The sequence below is a fragment of the Mobula birostris genome, chromosome 11 (assembly GCF_030028105.1).
Source record: "Mobula birostris isolate sMobBir1 chromosome 11, sMobBir1.hap1, whole genome shotgun sequence".
NCBI lineage: Eukaryota > Metazoa > Chordata > Chondrichthyes > Myliobatiformes > Myliobatidae > Mobula > Mobula birostris.
In genome coordinates this window covers 4,093,214-4,111,896 of record NC_092380.1, presented here as the reverse complement: position 1 = coordinate 4,111,896, position 18,683 = coordinate 4,093,214, and the positions used below count along the sequence as shown (strand labels likewise).

General features: G+C 45.2%; 1 protein-coding gene across 2 annotated transcripts in view; it reads right to left on the bottom strand.

Moving 5' to 3' along the window:
* Positions 1-18,683, bottom strand: part of LOC140204753 (tetraspanin-4-like) — a 76,326-nt gene that overhangs the window by 39,481 nt on the left and 18,162 nt on the right. Inside the window, exon 1 of one of the 2 annotated variants that reach the window (XM_072271512.1) lies at positions 11,868-11,933. The exons of the other annotated variant lie outside the window; for it this stretch is intronic. The gene's annotated coding sequence lies outside the window, so the exon portion shown is untranslated. Of the gene's footprint in view, positions 1-11,867; positions 11,934-18,683 lie in introns of those variants that run through there. 2 annotated transcript variants of the gene reach the window in all.

Genomic DNA, 18,683 nt, shown 5'->3' with positions numbered 1-18,683 from the left:
TAACTTTTCCCTTCCGTTCACAGTCCTGTAACTCAGGAAAGATGCAGACAAACAGCCTGATGAATCATCAGTTCGGCATGAGATATGACTCATGAGGAAAGTGAAAAAAAAATCACTCGGAACAATATCATGGGCATACAGTAACACAAAGTCCAGCTTATCTGTGTAAGGAGAAGTATATCGTAGACCCAGTGCACTGTGTACCTCAGTGCAGTCAGAATAGTGGTGTGCAACAGAACGAGTCTGCCACAAGTAATTTCTTTCTTCAACCCCTACCCTCCCAGTAGCCCCGTAATTCTCATTATCCCTGTCTGGCGGTGCTCACGTTATGCACACGCACAGCGTGGTCACTTGTGCACGCTCCAGGACAGAGGCATTTTTTGACGCCTCCGCGTCCTGCTTGTCGTTGCCTCCATTTTCAGGAAGGGGAGCCAACTGATGGGGTGGGCTGTCTTAAAAAAGGTGCCTGTTTCTGGCCGCACGTGCTCTGTGCTGGCTCAGTGGAAGAGCTAGATTTGGGGGTGGGCGGGGGTGACTCCTGGAAAATGGTTAGTTATTGATCGATTTTGTTGTGCAAATGCATTTCTGGACATTTGTGATTGTGAAGAAGGATGGGAAATGCCGTGTTTTGGATTTTGTGTAATTGTTCAGGCTCATGGTAACAACTGCCCCCACATTCCAAAGAATGGCCCATATCCTTTCTCCTACGGTAAGGAGATCCTGACTTGGAAGGCAGAGTTTGGTGTATGTGGGGAAGGGAGAGAGGGTGTGCTAAGCTGAGGAGTGTTACTTCAGACTAATGGTTTGGCAAAGCAGTCCTAAAAGTTTGATGTTATATATCTGTACTTGTTCTTTTGTATTTTTTGTTATTTTGCCATTTGTTTGCACGGTAAATATTTTTTTGCACTGTTTCTAATTATTTTTTTGCCTCTGGCACACAGTAAGCATCTTCGCACTGGATGTGTTCTTGCGGCCTGCCCACTGATCTTTAAAGCCCACCCCTCCCAAGGGCACGTGACCCTCATCAAAACCCAAGGTGTGACATAGTGGGTTAATAACTTAGGAGACTGTCAGTTCAAATTCTGCCTTTCAATACTCTTCTTTGTTACCTTATGGACACACAATCAGTTTATGTACATGAGACCATGGTCTTATCGGGGAGAAAGCTGGGGAGTGGGGTTGAGGAGGGGGAAAAAGGATCAGCCATGATTGAATGGTGGAGCAGACTTGACAGGCAAGATGGCCTAATTCTGCTCCTATATCTTATGGTCTTGTAAACTAATCCTATGTATTTATATTAATTCTATTTTTTATCCTGTGTCAGATCTGGAGTAACAATTATTTTGATCTCTTTTATGCCGGTGTACTGGAGAATGACAATAAGAAATCTTGAATCTTGCCCTGAGGAGAGATTGAATTGACTTGACCAGGCTCACTGCAGTGGAGAATAATGGAGGTTGGCAGGCTGGAGAGTCCCGAACTAAGGGTCAAGGTCTTGTGGAAATGGGTTAGCCATTTTAAATTGAATTAGAATCAGAATCAGGTTTATTATCATCGAAATACATTATGAAATTTGTTGTTTTGCAGCAGCAATAGAGTGCAATATTTTTAAATGATTATAAATTATAATAAGTATATTAAAATTAAATAAATAGTGAGGCAGAGTTCATGGATTCATGGACCATTCAGATATTTGATTCCAGAGAGGAAGAAATTGTTCCGGAAGTGCTGAGTGTCTCTCTTCAGGCTCCTGTACCTCCGCCCTGATGGTAACAATGAGACGAGGGCTCCTTATGAAATATAGCTCCTGGCATGCCTTCATCGTGTTCACTTCAATGTGCAGGGCCCAGGACTGATCCCCTGAGATGTTGACAGCCAGGACCTTGAAGTTGCTCAAGCTTTCCACTGCGGACCCCTCAGTGAAGTCTCTGAATTCCAAAGCCCAGAGGCTGAGTGTATCAGCCACTGAGTGCAGAGAAGACACAGATTGTTGAATCTCTGGATTTTCGAGGACAGGGATCAGGTTGGAAAGTAAACCTGAGAAGCAGGATCAGTCATGATCTTATTAATTGGTGGATCAGACTCAAAAGACTGTATAGCTTACATAGTTCCTATTTTTATAACGTGCCTTCTTTATTCGATTTAGTTTGTGAGAGCAAAGGCATTATGCAAGAACTGTATTCAGGGCCCCTCCGCTGGTCAGGGTCAACCATGGATGTTGTGTCCCAGCTGTCTACGTGACACGCAAGCCAGGGCAGCACGATACGGAGAGCAAGCTGTTGCCCGTGCAGCAGGCTCCTCTTCTGCATGCCGTTGATAAATCCAAAGGAACGGCAGGGACTGGTACAATTCGGCACCAGTCGTGTTGCAGGAGTGGCCAGTCAATGTTGAACTCAACGTAGGATTGCCTTAAGAACTCCAGCTCTGGATTTTCTTGTGATATCATTCTGGAGGAACGTTGTATCATTTTTTAATGCATGCATTTCTAAATGACAATAAACGAGGACTGAGTGTCCTCATAATCTAATCTAATCTAATGGGTTTATCCCCATTACTACCCCAATACTATGACAACCTTAAGGAACCAGAAACTGTGTACAACAAATATTAGGGCACAGTTTGAGTACAGTATCTTCATCTTCTTCTTCGGCAGTTCCTCAGGATTGATGAGCATTGCATATTCATCATCTGGTCATCGTGATACTATTAAATGAGATTGCATTGGAGGGGTGCAGGGAGATTCATAAAACTGTTGCTAGAACGAGAAATTTGTAGCTATGAAGAAAGCTGCTGGTTTGAAAGCTAATTTGAATGGCAATTGTACCCTGGGGACGTGTATGCTGATGACAATACACTTGAACTTGACTTGTTTTCCTTCGTAGAGAGGAAAATTTATGAGGGGCATGAATAGTGTAAATAAGTACTTCAAGGGTCAAAAGCTGGGAGAATGGATTTAGAGAAATTGCGGAAGGATTAGCAAGGAGATGTGGGAAATATTTTTTAAAACTCTAAGGGTCACAGCGTACTACAGCACAGAAAGAGGCCTTCTGGCCCAACTTGTCAATGCCTACCTGAGCTAATCGCATTTGCCTGCCTTTGGACAATATTGTCTAGACCTTTCCTTTTCAAAGTTTAAAGTACATTTATTATCAAAGTACATATACAACTCTGAGATTCATTTTCTTCCGGACATACTCAGTATATCTATGGAATAATAATCATAACAGAATCGGTGAAAGACCGCACCAACTAAGGCGATCAACCAGAGTGCAGAAGACAACAAACTGCATATACAAAAAGCAAGGATGTAATGTTGACTTTATAAAGCACTAGTGAGTCCTCACTTGGAGTATTGTGAGCAGTTTTTGGTCCCATTAGCTAAGAAAGGATGTGCTGACGTTGGAGAGGGTTGAAAGAAGGTTCACAAAAATGACTCCGGCGTTGAAAATCTTTGGACTGTGGGGGAAGCCAGCTCTCCAGGAGGAAACCCACGTGGTCACAACGCACAAACTCCTTACAGGTTGTGGCAGGAATTGAAACCGGGTTGCTGGTCCTGTAAAGCGTTGTGCTAACCACTACACTACATATCACTGCTGTTTACTATCCAAATACCGACGCGTGAGGATTTCAAAACGTACAATTCAGAGTTGTCTGCTCTCGCAACTATATAGCTTGCGCCAGCCTAGCCTGAGACATTTCTTGGGAAAACATCTTACTGCTCTCGGGCTGTAAAATATCATTTGCTGCTTCATTTGACAGTAAAGATAATCATTACTTATGTTTTTATTTGGGTGGGGTTTGAAGAGTTGAAGGGCAACACTGCAGACCACCTTGGGCACGTGTACCACGGGTTCGCCACCCTTAAATCAACTTGTCATTGGAGGTTTGAGTGGGATGAGCTGCGTTACTTTTAACTGCATCAGGATCAGGTTTAATATCACTGCCAGACAGCATGTTGTGAAATTTATTGTTTTGCAGCAGCAGTACATTGTAATGCATAATAATAGAAAACTAGAAATTACAAAATAAATATTTTACAGTATATATATATAACTAAATAAGTAATGCACAAAGTGAGCAAAAAAAAAGCTAAATAGTTCATGGGTTCAGTGTCCATTCGGAAATCTGATGGCAGAGGGGAAGAAGCTGTTCCTGAAATGTTGAGTGTGTGTCTTCAGGCTCCTGTACCACCAACTTTATGGTAGCAATGAGAACAGAGCATGACCCGGGTAATGGGGTTCTTTAATGACGGATGTTGACTTTTCGAGGCATCACCTTTTGAAGGTGTCCTCTGTGCTGGGGAAGCTACTGCCCATGATGGTTTTGGCTGAGATTGCAACTTTTTCTGCAGCTTTTCCAATTTTGTGCAGTGGTCCCTCTATGCCAAATGGTTAGAATGTTCTCCACGGTACATGTATAGAAATTTGCATGTGTCTTTGGTGACACACTGAAACTCCTCAAACGCCTAATGAAATATAGCTGCTGTCACGCCTTCCATGCAATTGCATCAGTATATTGGGCCCAGAATAGATCTTCGGAGACGGCCATGAACTTGAAACTGCTGATCCCTCAATGAGGACTGGTGTGTGTTCCCTTGACTTCCCCTTTACGAAGTCCACAATTGATTCCTGAGGTTGAGTGCAAGGTTCTTGCTGTGACACCACTCAAGCCAGCTGATCTATCTCACTTCTGTACGCCTCCTCATCACTGTCCAAAATTCTGCCAATAGCTGTGTCATTAGCAAATTTATAGATGGTGTTTGAGCTGTCTCGTACCTATTGTGTATGCTTCATATCTGACATGGTAAACTGCAAGATAATAGCTGGGAAGTGCATTAGTCTCAATGATTTTGCTTTGGAGAGAATGGAGGTGATGGGCTGATTAGCCTCTACAATGATTCTGACATGGGATGCATCCTGTTTTCTGTACATCTGTCCAAGATCCACAGATCACTCTGCTCAATCTTCGTAAAGGAATGCAGAATAAGGATTAATGCCAATAGATTTTCCTTTGTACATTCTGTCCTGGAGATAACGCTATCTCTCAGTGAGAGGAGCAATCAAGGAACAGACTAATGTCTCTTCCTCCATATTTTAACCTCTAAGTGGCAAGAGGGTCCAGCTGAGTCCGTTAACCTCAGAGAAGAGAATTGGTACGAAATCTAAAAGTTAGTGGCTGGCAGAGTATAGAGTGAAAGGCGAATGGAGGGAAAGGGGCAATACAAACAGAACGGGGGGGTGGGGGGGAATTCCTTCTTTTCCCCGTTATACTTCTGTCTCCCCCTCTCAATATTCCCTTTCTGTCATCCCTAGGGTAGGGGAGGAGTCCAAAACCAGGAGGCTCGGGTTTAGGGTGAGAGGGGTAAGATTTAGAATGGATCTGAGGGGCAACTCCTTCACAGAGAGGGTGGTGGGTGTACAGAACGGGCTGCCAGAGGAAGCGGTTGAGTACAATAGCATCATTTAAGAAGCACTTGGACAGGTACGTGGAGCGGTGTCTGTCATTGCTTCCAGTTTAAGATGGTGTAGGGCAATTTCCTGCGACTACTTACCAACGGCAAACCACAAAACAGAAAGCTACTGAACACCTCGTTAATAACACTTTACTAACGCTAACCATGGAGGGGCGAGTGATGGCGGAGGCGCAGGTGAGGCATGGTCGAGGCAAGCACAGGCAGAGGCAGGGTCGAAGCAGAGTCGTGATATCCCTGAGGAGAGTCCTGGTCTGAACTGGAGAGGTGCCGAATCTTGGCGGAAGGGTTGAGGCCTTAGAGCGGTCCGATAGCGAGGAACGAGCTGATGTTCGTACAAATTATGCGCCACGCCAGATTGAAAAGGTCAGGGTGTCGGGACCGGAGGGGAGGCGAGGATAGGTTCTGCCTGGTTCTGCTCACTAGTTACTCGGCTCTGTGCTGAACTGAGGATGGGACCTGCTCCAACTGCACTGACGCCCGACTTCACGTCTTTCATAAAACTCAGTCCAGAAGCTGTTTCAAGTCAAGCAAGAGGAATTCTGCAGATGCTGGAAATTCAAGCAACACACATCAAAGTTGCTGGTGAATGCATGAACATTGACTTCTCTAACTTCCGCTTGATGGCATGAACATTGACTTCTCTAACTTCCGCTAATGTCCCACCTCCCCCTCGTACCCCATCCGTTATTTATTTATATACACATATTCTTTCTCTCTCTCTCCTTTTTCTCCCTCTGTTCCTCTGACTATACCCCTTGCCCATCCTTCTGGGTTCCCCCCCTCCCCCTTTTCCTTCTCCCTGGGTCTCCTGTCCCATGATCCTCTCATATCCCTTTTGCCAATCAGCTGTCCAGCTCTTGGCTCCATCTCTCCCCCTCCTGTCTTCTCCTATCATTTCGGATCTCCCCCTCCCCCTCCAACTTTCAAATCTCTTACTAACTCTTCCTTCAGTTAGTCCTGACGAAGGGTCTCGGCCCGAAATGTCGACTGTACCTCTTCCTAGAGATGCTGCCTGGCCTGCTGCGTTCACCAGCAACTTTGATGTGTGTTGCTCAGGTCAAGTCAAGTCAAGTTCATTGTCATTTTCGACAATAAGCTGCTGGTACAGTACACAGTAAAAACAAAACCAGGTTCCTCCAGGACCCTGGTGCTACATGAAACAACACAGAACTACACTAGACTATGTGAGACAGCACAAGGCTACACTGGTCTACGTAAAACAACATAAAAACTGCACTAGACTACAAACCTGCACAGGACTACAAAAAGTGCACAAAACAGTGCAGGGCAGTACAATAATTAATAAACAAGACAATAGGCACTTATTCTTTTTGTTTACACGATTTGCTTTTTGTTCTTTTTGCCAATTGGTTGTTTGATGGTCTTCTTTTTAATGGGTTCTTTAGAGGGTATTTGTTTTGTGGTTGCCTGTAAGGAGACGAATGTCAAGGTTGCATAATGTATTCTTTGTACTTTGAACTTTGAGTGTGTGGGCTTGCTTTGCTGTTGCTGTTTGTGTTGTTCTGCTGAGCGTCGTGGGCATGCTATGTTGGTGCCGGAACGTGTGGCAACACTTGACGGGCTGCCCCCAGCACATGCTCGGGGTGTTAATGCAAACGGCACACTGCACAGATTGTTCTGATGTACCTGTGATTAATAGTGAGCAAATCTAAACCTTGCTGAGTGGGTGCTGTGGTCAGCATGGACTAGTTGGGCCGAAGGGCCTGTATCCTTGCTCTGAGGCTCCATAACAGGAAGAGTGAGAGGCAGAAAGAGAAGTTAAAGAACAGTGAAAGGTAGGAAGAGATGGAGAATGTGAGAGGTGAGGGAGAATGTCAGAGATTAAGGGAGCTAGGGCTTTACTCTTTGGAGAGAAGGAGGATGAGAGGAGACATGATAGAGGTGTACAGAGAATAGATAGAGTGGATAGCCAGCACCTCTTCCGCAGGGCACCACTGCTCAGTACAGGAGGACATGGCTTTAAGGTAAGGGGTGGGAAGTTCAAGGGGGATATTAGAGGAAGGTTTTTTACTCAGAGAGTGGTTGGTGCGTGGAATGCACTGCCTGAGTCAGTGGTGGGGGCAGATACACTAGTGAAATTTAAGAGACTACTGGACAGGTATATGAAGTAATTTAAGGTGGGGGGGTTATATGGGAGGCAGGGTTTGAGGGTCGGCACAACATTGTGGGCCGAAGGGCCTGTAATGTGCTGTTCTATGTTCTATGAAGAGAGAATACAAGGAGAGGAGACAGACATTTTAATGATGCATGCATGAGCAGACTGCTCTGTCGTGGACGTCCCAGCCCCGACTACGAAAGGAGGAGGGTGGGCACGGGCTAGCAACCCCATCCAGTAAAAACCCAGAGCTCAGGAATGCCAGCAGAAGTTCCAAGGGCTTCGTCCCCGGGAGAGGAAGGATCAGATGTCCTGGAAGGCGTATGGAGTCACGTGGTGAAAGCGAAAGCCCAGAGCCAGTCAGCCTTCGGTCCAGGACCAAGGATACTGGTGAGCTGCTGTTGGCAGCCTGTGCCCACATAGGGCTGATGGGCTCAAGAAGAAGGAGAAGATCAAGCGTAATCAGACAGAATCCTGAAGGACCGTAATTAGTGAGGGGTTGTCTGCATCTTGATATCTCTCAGTTCCTTTTGCCTAAGATTGGGGAAGCTGGACAGAGATTTCAGCATCTGGGTCAATCACAGCTCAGGACAGTGATCGTAGCCGCTGGTTCGAGTCGCCGTCCTTGGAGTCCCGATGCTCTCGGAAATGTTATCAAAATTCTGAGATTTATGAATTGGACTGTAATTCATACAGGCCGCTGTCAGTTCTATGTTTTATTGTGTTCTTGCTCATTCTTTCTAGTTGAGGATTTGCGGGCTGGGGCTTTGGGAGATCGGTTAGTTTTTGTCTGTGAGGGAGGGGGTGGGGTTTGGGGTTTGTGAGTTTTTGCTTATTTTTCTTCTCATGTGGGCAGGGATTGATGTCTTTCTTTCAACTGCTTCTATGATTTTCTGTATTTTATGACTATCTGGAGAAGATGAATCCCAGAGTTGTATTTTGTGTACATACTTTGATAATAAAATTAACCTTTTGAACCTTTGAAAGCTGGGTCCTCCAGTTCCTTTTGCCTGAGATTGGGGAGGCTGGACAGAGCTTGCAGTACCTGGCTACGATCACAGCTCAGGACTGTGGAAGCACAAGTGGAAACTTTGACAGGCTAAATGGAATTTATTCCCTCAACTCTGTCTGAATCACATAAGTTGCTAAGAGATGGGCCTCTCTCTGATGAAGGTGTGTGTTGCCAAGTCTTGTAGTTGTTTGTAAGATAAAGGAACTTTATTCCCTCAGCTCTTCCCTGATCCAAGAAACTTTCTCTTCTCAACAAAAACTTCACAAGTCAAGTATCCACACATAAACACTTCTAAATTATTTGGAAGTGTTAAAAAGGTAAAGAAGCACGTTTATTTGAAACAAAATGGTCATCCTGCATTCCACAATTATTTCAGAAAGCAGTCAGCTGAAATCCCATTCCAGCAGGTTGAGTACAAAGATGTCAGCTGATGTCGCTACAGAAGGAAGCACAGAACCTCAACTTCTTTCACAATTCCCCCATTCTTCTTTGAGATGATGTCAAGAGGATCTCTTAGCACCTCTTTGAGGAGCAGAGGAGATCAAAGTCCTTAGAAGTATATAATACCATCAGCGTTTCCTGGCCCAACTATGTAGACCAAGAAAGCACCTTCCTACGTCCTCAGAAGGCTAAGGAGCACCACAACACCACGTTCAGGAGCAGTTATTACCCCTCATCTATCAAGCGCTTTAACCAGAGGGGATAACTTCACTCAGCCGATGTTCCCACTATGGAGAGTGCATCCATAGTGAAACCTATGGACTCACTCTTCATCTCATGTTCTCAGTATTTATTGCTTATTTATTATTATTTTTATTTACTTTTTCTCAGCTCAAGCTGGTAAAACCCGAGGTACAGGCATGGCCAACAACATTCATTTCTCAATTGCTAGGAACTTTCGGACTATTTTAATGGCGTTTAGTATTTTGGCTTTCTGAATATTTACATAAATATTGCTGAGTAGGCCTAATTACTTAATGCTATTGCGTAGTGACTTTGCAATTATACCAGTTGTAGATATTACTACTGAGACAACGTATACCCTTGTCCATGTTCCATAGTCTTTCAGTTTCCTCTTTTAGTTCAGCATATTTCTGGTTGCTTTTGCTTGTTTATCCTGTATTAGTATATTAATTTTATTTTTTTATTGAGATACGAGCGGAATAGGCCCTTCTGGCTCTTCAAGCTGCACTGCCCAGCAATCCCCCGGTTTAATCCTAGCCCAATCTCAGGACGGTTCACAATGACCAATTAACCTACCAACTGTGGGAGGAAACTGGAGCACCCTGAGGAAACCCCCGCAGTCATGGGGAGAACGTACAAACTCCTTACAGGCAGTGGCGGGAATTGAATCGGGGTCACCAGTACTGTAAAGCGTTGTGCGAACCGCTACGCTACCGTGCCACATTATCTGTACGGTTATTATGGATTGTCCCATCTGTAATAACGGATCGGTCGTAATATAATTTGTGGGACTCCGACTCTAAAACTGGATCAGGCTTGTACTTACAGTAAGGTATGGGTTCTTTTATGAACATGAGATTCATTTTCTTGCGAGCATTAACAGTAAACACAAAGAAACACAATGGAATCGTTGGAAGACCACACCCAACAAGACGGACAAACAACCAATGTGCAAAAGATAATACAATGTGTTGCTTTCCTGCGACTGTGTTCCGTGTTGACGTGCTCAGTTACGGGGAGGTCTTTACCTATGAAGGACTGGGCCGTGTTCGTTAGCTTTTGTCGCTCAAGGGCATTGCTGTTACAATCCACTACATAATGTACTGGGTGGGCACAGGAGTACATTCAGCCAGAGACTCATTCCTCCGAGATGCAGCACAGAGCGTCATAGGAAGTCATTCCTGCCTGTGGCCATCAAACTTTACAACTCCTCCCTTGGAGGGTCAGACACCCTGAGCCAATGGGCTGGTCCTGGACTTATTTCATAATTTACTGGCATAATTTACATATTACTATTTAACTATTTATGGTTCTATTACTATTTATTATTTATGGTGCAACTGTAACGAAAACCAATTTTCCTCGGGATCAATAAAGTATGACTATGACTACAATACCGGGCTATGATTCAAGTATGCAATGCACTGTGCTAAAGCTCTACACGAGGAAGCATCATAACATCATTGTTAAGGTGCTCACCAAAATCCCAAATCCAGAGTAACGCACACAAAATGCTGGAGGAACTCAGCAGGTCAGGCAGCCTCGATGGAGAGAAGCCAACAGTTGACTTTTCAGGCCAAGACCCTTCATGAGGACTCCTGATCAGCAGGACGCCGCCCGTCCCTGCTGAGTTCCTCCAGCATTCTGTGTGTGCTGCTCTGGATTTCCAGCATCTGCAGAATCTCCTGTGTGAACCAAGTGCTGTTCGTCTGCACGCACCAATTTTTATTGCAGTAGAGGAGGCCATGGTCCCACTTGTCGGAATGTAATGGGTATTTAAACAAGGGCAAAGAAAAAAATGGGAATAAATTAGTTTTATTTGTCACATGCACGTTGAAACATACAGCGAAATGTGTTGTTTGTTTCAATGACCAACACAGTCTGAGGGTGTACTTGGGGCAGCCCGCAAGTGTTGCCAAGCTTTCAGTGCCAACATAGCACGCCCACAACTCACTAACCCTAACCTGTACGTCTTTGGAACTTGGGAGGAAACTGGAACACTCAGAGGAAAGTCTTGCTGGCAAATGTACGGTCTCTGGCAAATAAAATCAAAGAGCTAGATTGCTGTACCAGAGGGACATTTAAAACTGTTGCATGTTTTTGTTTCACAGAACCTTGGTTATCCGCTGCTATTCTGTTCTCTGCAATACAGCTTGACAGGTTCACAATTCACTGCCAAGATAGGATTGCTGAGCCTCTCAAAGGCAGAGGAGGTGCAGTACGCTTTATGATCAACTCATTTGGTGTACAAACGTTAACGTGCTGTCTCTGTCCTGCTCACCCGACCTGAAACGTCTCGCGATCAAATGTTGTCCCTTTAACTGTCGGGAGAGATTTCAGCCATCAGCTCAGTAATGGTGTAGATCGCACCTCGGGCCCGTGTCAAACAGGCTCTAGATGAACTGAGCGACGTAATCAACAAGCAGGAAACAGCGCATCCTGATGCCTTCCCCATCATCTTGGGGGATTTTAACCAGGCCAGCTTGAAAAAATCTCTAAATAATTATTACCAGCCAATCACTTGTAGTACCAGAGGAACCAACACACTGGACCACGGTTACACCACCATTCAGAGCACTTACCGTGCTATCCCACTCCCACACTTCGGGAAGTCTGATCACCTGGCTGTACTTCTCCTCCCTGAGTATAGGCAGAGACTGAAGACTGCAGCAGCAGCAGTGAGGACCAAGAAGGTATGGATAATGACAGTGCAGGAGCATTCGCAGGACTGCTTCGAGTCAGAGGACTGGACCGTATCCAGGGATTCATCTTCGAGTCTGAATGAGTACGTCACAGCTATCTCTGATTCATTAAAACTTGTGAGGACGAGTGTGTGCCTATGAGAACGTACTGTACATAACCAAATCAAAAGCTGTGGATAAACCAGGAGGTTGGTAGTCTGCTGGGGGCTAGATCTGTGGCATTCAAGCCTGGTAACCCAGGTCTGTACAAAAAAACAGCTAAGACTTATGGAGGGCTATTTCAAGAGCAAAGGAACAAATCTGAACGAGGTTGGAGGTGACATTGGATGCACGTCAACTCTGGCAGGGTTTGCAGGCCATTACCTCCAACAAGGTGAAACCTAACATCATGAATGGCATTGATGCTTCACTCTGAGACGAGCTCAACGTCTTTTATGCTTGCTTTAGAAGGGAGAATAAAACTACAGCAATGAGGATCCCTACAGCAGCCGGTGAGCCTGTGATCTGTCTCAGAGGCTGATGTCAGAATGTCTTTCAAGAAGGTGAACCCGCGCAAGGCGTCAGACCCTGTTGGTGTACTTGGTAGGACTCTGAAAACCTGTGCCAACCAACTGGCAGAGGTGTTCAAAGGCACTTCAATCTCTCACTGCTACAGTCGGAAGTTCCCACCTGCTTCAAAAGGGCAACAATCATACCAGTGCCCAAGAAGAGCAGGGTGAGCTGCCTTAATGATTATCGTCCAGTAGCACCCACACCTATGGTGATGAAATGCTTTGAGAGGTTGGTCATGACTAGAATCAATTCCTGTCTCAGCAAGGATCTGGACCCATTGCAATTTTCCTATCACCACAATGCGTCTACAGCGGACACTATCTCACTGCTCTCTGCACGGCCTTGGATCAGCTGGACAATACAAGTCCCTATGTCAAGCTGCTGTTTATTGACAACAGTTCAGTGTTTAACACAACCATTCCTACAGTTCTAATCACAAAGCTTCAAAACCTGGGTCTCTGTAACTCCCTCTGCAACTGGATACTCGACTTCCTCACTGGAAGACCACCATCTGTGTCTATCGGAAATAACATCTCCACCTCGCTGATAATCAACACTGGCACACCTCAGGGATGCGTGCTTAGCCCACTGCTCGACTCTCTCTACACCCATGACTGTGTGGCTAGACACAGCGCTGATATCATCCATAAATTTGCTGACAAATCAACTATTGTTGGCAGAATTTCAGATGGTGATAAGAGGCTGGATAGGAGTGAGATATACCAGCTAGTTGAGTGGTGTCACAGCAACAACAACCTTGCACTCAATGTCAGTAAGACCAAAGAACTGATGTGGACTTCAGGAAGGGTAAGATGAGGGAACACACACTAGTCCTCATGGAGGGATCAGAAGTGAAAAGAGTGAGCAACTTCATGTTCCTGGGTGTCAATATCTCTGAGGATCTAACCTGGTCCCAACATATTGATACACCTTCAAAGAAGACACAGCAGCAGTTATATATCATTAGGATATTGACACCTGCAAGTTTCTACAGCTGTACTGTGAAGAGCATTCTAACTGCTGGCTGCATCATCGTCTGGTATGGGGGGTGGGGGTGGGGGGAGAGATACTGAACAGGATCGAAGTAAGCTGCAGAGAGTTGTAAACTTAGTCATCTCCATCACGGTGGGCACTAGCCTCTGTGGTATCCAGGACATCTTCAAGGAGTGATGCCTCAAAAAGGTGAGGACCCCCACCACCCAGCCGATGCTCTCTTCTCATCACTACCATCAGACTACCATCTTCCAAGATGGAAGTTGCATGCCATCTTGGACAATGTCTCCCATCCACTACATAATGTACTGGGTGGGCACAGGAGTACATTCAGCCAGAGACTCATCCCACCGAGATGCAACACTGAGTGTCATAGGAAGTCATTCCTGCCTGTGGCCATCAAACTTTACAACTCCTCCCTTGGAGAGTCAGACATCCTGAGCCAATAGGCTGGTCCTGGACTTATTTCCTGGCATAAGTTACATATTATTATTTAATTATTTATGGTTTTATATTGCTATATCTATACTCTATTCTTGGTTGGTGTAACTGTAATGAAACCCAGTTTCCCTCAGGATCAATAAAGTATGACTATGACTACTATGACTTTTTTCTCTATTATTATGTATGGTATCGTACTACTACGTCAAAGACAACAAATTTCACGTCACATGCGGGTGATATTAAACCTGATTCTGATTCTGATTATGAAAGTCACACAGTCACAAGGAGAACGCAATGCTTCCTCTGTGTGTGTGTGTGTGTGTGTGTGTGTGTGTGTCTATATTGTGTTCCTAACAGCTGGCAGTCATAAGGCCACGGGGCCATAAGACACGAGAGCGGATTTAGGCTATTCTACCCATGAGTTGTACTTGCTTCCCAACCTACGTAACAGTTTCAGAGAGTGTGCAACATTCAATCAGCACCAAGGCCTTCAATTTACAAGTAGTTCTGTACCGTCTTATAAATAAACCTGTACTTGCTGTGCCTCTGGGTCCTGACGACACTGCAGAAGGCTTTAAATCATCTCACAGGTTAATTTGACACTGATACAGTGGCTTAGTCTAGCCTTGTTGAGAAAGGTGGGGGGCGGGAGAGGGAAGCTAACTCACTGTTTTACAAAATGTAGGTGAGGGGTAAACGGTCCAGTCTTTAGGCCAAGGTTAAAATCGGGGCATTGCTGGGCAGCGTGGCTCAAAGTGCTAGAAGGGCCAATTCCACACGGTATCTCAATAAAATAAAACAAGAATAAGACAGCGTGGCCTGGAAGGTGGGGGATCATTGACAGCGTAACTGTTGGCCTCTCCTTTAGTCGTCTGTGCTGTCAAAAGCAAACTTGAAAGGCTTTGACCAGAATGGGCCACAACCCCAATGTTAAGGAATGAGAACTGTCTGGAATCAACAGAGACGCCCCGGGCTAAAAACTTTCACAAACTTCCAGTGACTGTGAAACAGAAAGAGGTTTGGTATCACTGACGAACAAAGGAAAATTGGTTGTTTTGCAGCAGCAGTACAGTCTACTATAAATTACAATAAGAAATAGAAGGTAAAAACGAGGAAACGAATAAAATTGAATCAGTGAAGAACTACACACTGACAATGACTGATAAACAACTAATGTCAAAAAGAAGATAAACTGTGCAGACTTTTTCAGTCTTATGGTTTTTATATTTTTGCGTTCTTGTTTTTTTTGTACAGGGGAGGCGTTTGGGGGGGTTGATGTTGCTATTGTGTTTTTGTGCGGGGGAAGGGGATTTGGGGCTCGATGTTCTTATTGTATTTTGTGTTGGGGGGTTGAGGAATTGATGTTCCTGTTGCCTTTATTTTTGTATGGGGAGGGGGTGGGTTTTCTGTCTCTCTTTGAACTGCCTTTCATGGTTTTCTTTGTTTCGTGACTATCTGGAGAAGGAGAATCTCAGAGTTGTGTACTGCATACATACTTTGATAATAAATGAACCTTGGAACATTTGAAACACAAGAAAAAAACAAATAACAAATAAACAAACTGAGAACATAAGTTGTAGCAACACACACAAAAGGCTGGTGGAACGCAGCAGGCCAGACAGCATCCATAGGAAGAAGCACAGTCGACGTTTCGGGCCGAGACTCTTCGTCAGGACTAACTGAAAGAAGACATAGTAAGAGATTTGAAAATGGGAGGGGGAGGGGGAGATCCAAAATGATAGGAGAAGACAGGAGGGAGAGGGATGGAGCCAAGAGCTGGAAAGTTGATTGGCAAAAGGGATACAAGGCTGGAGAAGGGAGAAGATCATGGGACGGGAGGCCTAGGGAGAAAGAAAGGGGGAGGGGAGCACCAGAGGAAGCAAGCAAGGAGTTATTGTGAGAGGGACAGAGAGAGAAAAAAGGGGAAAAAAAAATAAGGGATGAGGGGCATTAACAGAAGTTAACAAAGTCAATGTTTGTGCCATCAGGTTGGAGGCTACCCTGACGGAATATAAGGTGTTGTTCCTCCAACCTGACTGTAACATAAGTTGCAGAGTAGTTTCAAGATGGCACTGGGAACACACAACAATGGTTTGCAGGCACCACACAAGTGCTGTCAGAAGATAAAGTTGACTTGGGTTGATTAGTGGAATAGGCCAACCAGTATAATCAGTCTCAACCACCAGCACAGATTGTAGTAATTTAAACTCTCCTGTTAAACATTTGGGTCGGAATGGAATAATCAGCTCCTTGCGGCAACCCTATCAGAGAACCAGGAGGCTTCTCCTGTGCAGGAAGAAGGTGGAGGCAGAGTCAGGAAGGAAGCACCTGGCAGTGCAAACTGACACAGGTCAGAGGCCGGAGGCAGCAGGGGGGTGGGAACTAGAGTAGGCAGGAATCGGAGAGACAGAAAAAAGCCAGGGCGAGTGAGTGGAGCCTGAGGGGCTGGGTTAAGAGAAGAGAGGCTGGGAGATGGGCATCTGGAATTCTGGCAACACACACAAAATGCTGGAGGAACTCCACGGGCCAGGTCACATCTATGGAAAAGAGTAAGCAGTGAATGTTTTGGGTTGAAACCCTTAATCAGGACTGTTTCCATCCAGGGGGTCAGTGTGGACATGGTGGAGGATTACAAATACCTGGGAATACGAATTGACAATAAACTGGACTGGTCAAAGAACACTGAGGCTGTCTACAAGAAGGGTCAGAGCTGTCTCTGTTTTCCTGAGGAGACTGAGGTCCTTTAACATCTGCGGACGATGCTGAGGATGTTCTACGAGTCTGTGGTGGCCAGTGCTATCATGTTTGCTGTTGTGTGCTGGGGCATCAGGCTGAGGGTAGCAGACACTAACAGAATCAACAAACTTATTCGTAAGGCCAGTGATATTGTGGGGATGGAACTGGACTCTCTGACGGTGGTGTCTGAAAAGAGGATGCTGTCCAAGTTGCATGCCATCTTGGTCAATGTCTCCCATCCACTACATAATGTACTGGTTGGGCACAGGGGTACATTCAGCCAGAGACTCATTCCACCGAGATGCAGCACGGAACGTCATAGGAGGTCATTCCTGCCTGTGGCCACTCAAACTTTACAACTCCTCCCTTGGAGGGTCAGACACCCTGAGCCAATAGGCTGGTCCTGGACTTATTTCCTGGCATAATTTACATATTACTATTTAACTATTTATGGTTTTATTACTATTTATTATTTATGGTGCAACTGCAACAAAAAACAATTTCCCCCGGGATCAATAAAGTATGACTATGACTAAAACAAGATGAGAAGTCAGTGCAAGAAGGTGGGGTGGGGAGAGGGAGGGAGAATTGCGAGGTGGTCGGTGGCAGCTGAAACAGGGAGAGGGGGACGGGGTGAAGTACAGAGCTGGGAGGTTGACTGGTGAAAGAGAGACAGGGCTGGAGAGGAAGGGGGAATCTGATAGGAGAGGGTAGAAGGAAAGGGAGAGAGAGGAGCACCATAGGGAGGTGATGAGCAGGGAAGGAGAAAAGGTGAGACAGGGAAATGGGAATGCAGGGAATGGCGGGAGGCAATTACCAGAAGGTGGAGAAACCGATGTTCATGCCATTAGGTTGAAGGTTACCCAGACGGAATATAAGGTGTTGTTCCTCCAACCTGAGTGTGGCCTCATTGCAGCAGTAGAAGAGGCCATTGGCTGAAATGTTGGAATGGGAATGGGAAGTAGAATTGAAGTGAGAGGCCATCGGGAGATCACACTCTTTCTGGAGGACCACCATCACCCAAGTCATGCCTTGTTCTCATTGCTACAGTCAGGGAAGGAGATACAGAAGCCTGAAGGCTCACACTCAGTGATTCAGGAACAGCTCCTTCCCCTCTGACATTTGATTTCTGAACGGACAATGAACTCATGAACACTACCTCACTACTTCTATAATTTCTATTTTTGCACTAATTATTTAATTTAACTATTTAATACACATACTTACTGTAATTCACTTTTTTTCCTATCATTATGTATTGCATTCTACTGCTGTCGCAAAGATAACAAATTTCACGACATATGTCAGTGATATTAAACCTGATTCAGATTCCTGACCTGAAGAGGCAGCTAACAGTCAATTCCGTTGGGGCGGCGCATTAGCAAAGCGGTTAGTGCTTTGGTTTTCAGTGTCGGTGATCACCGACCCAGGTTCGATTCCAGCTGCTGCTCATAAGGAATTGGTATGTGCTCTTCGTGATTGTGTGAGCTTCCTCTGGGTGCTTCCGTTTGCTCCCGCGTCCCAAAGATTAGGGTTAATGAGTTGTGGGCATCACTTGTGGGCTGCCCCCAACACAATGCTTGCTGATTTGATTTGACGCAAATGATGCATTTCACTGTTTCTTTCAATGTACACGTGACAAACGAACCCAATCTTTACAGTGGGTCACACTTAGACCAGCCTGGGAAAAGATGGCAGATTGTTCCCCAAAGTTCATGAATACTCTGGACCAATTCGCTGGATTTGTGACTACCATTAACGAACTTTGACTTATTTTCTGGAATATGAAATTTTCTACCATAAGAAGTATTGTTTGTGACACATTTGTTTGGCTACTTATTTCTGAGGCAGAAGTCTGCAGGTTCAAATCCCACTCACACTTTTACATCCTCAAATAGTCCAAAGGCTCCAGAGCCCAAATAGCAGCTTTGAAACAACTCCAATGGATCTTTGACAGAGCAAATGGGGCCT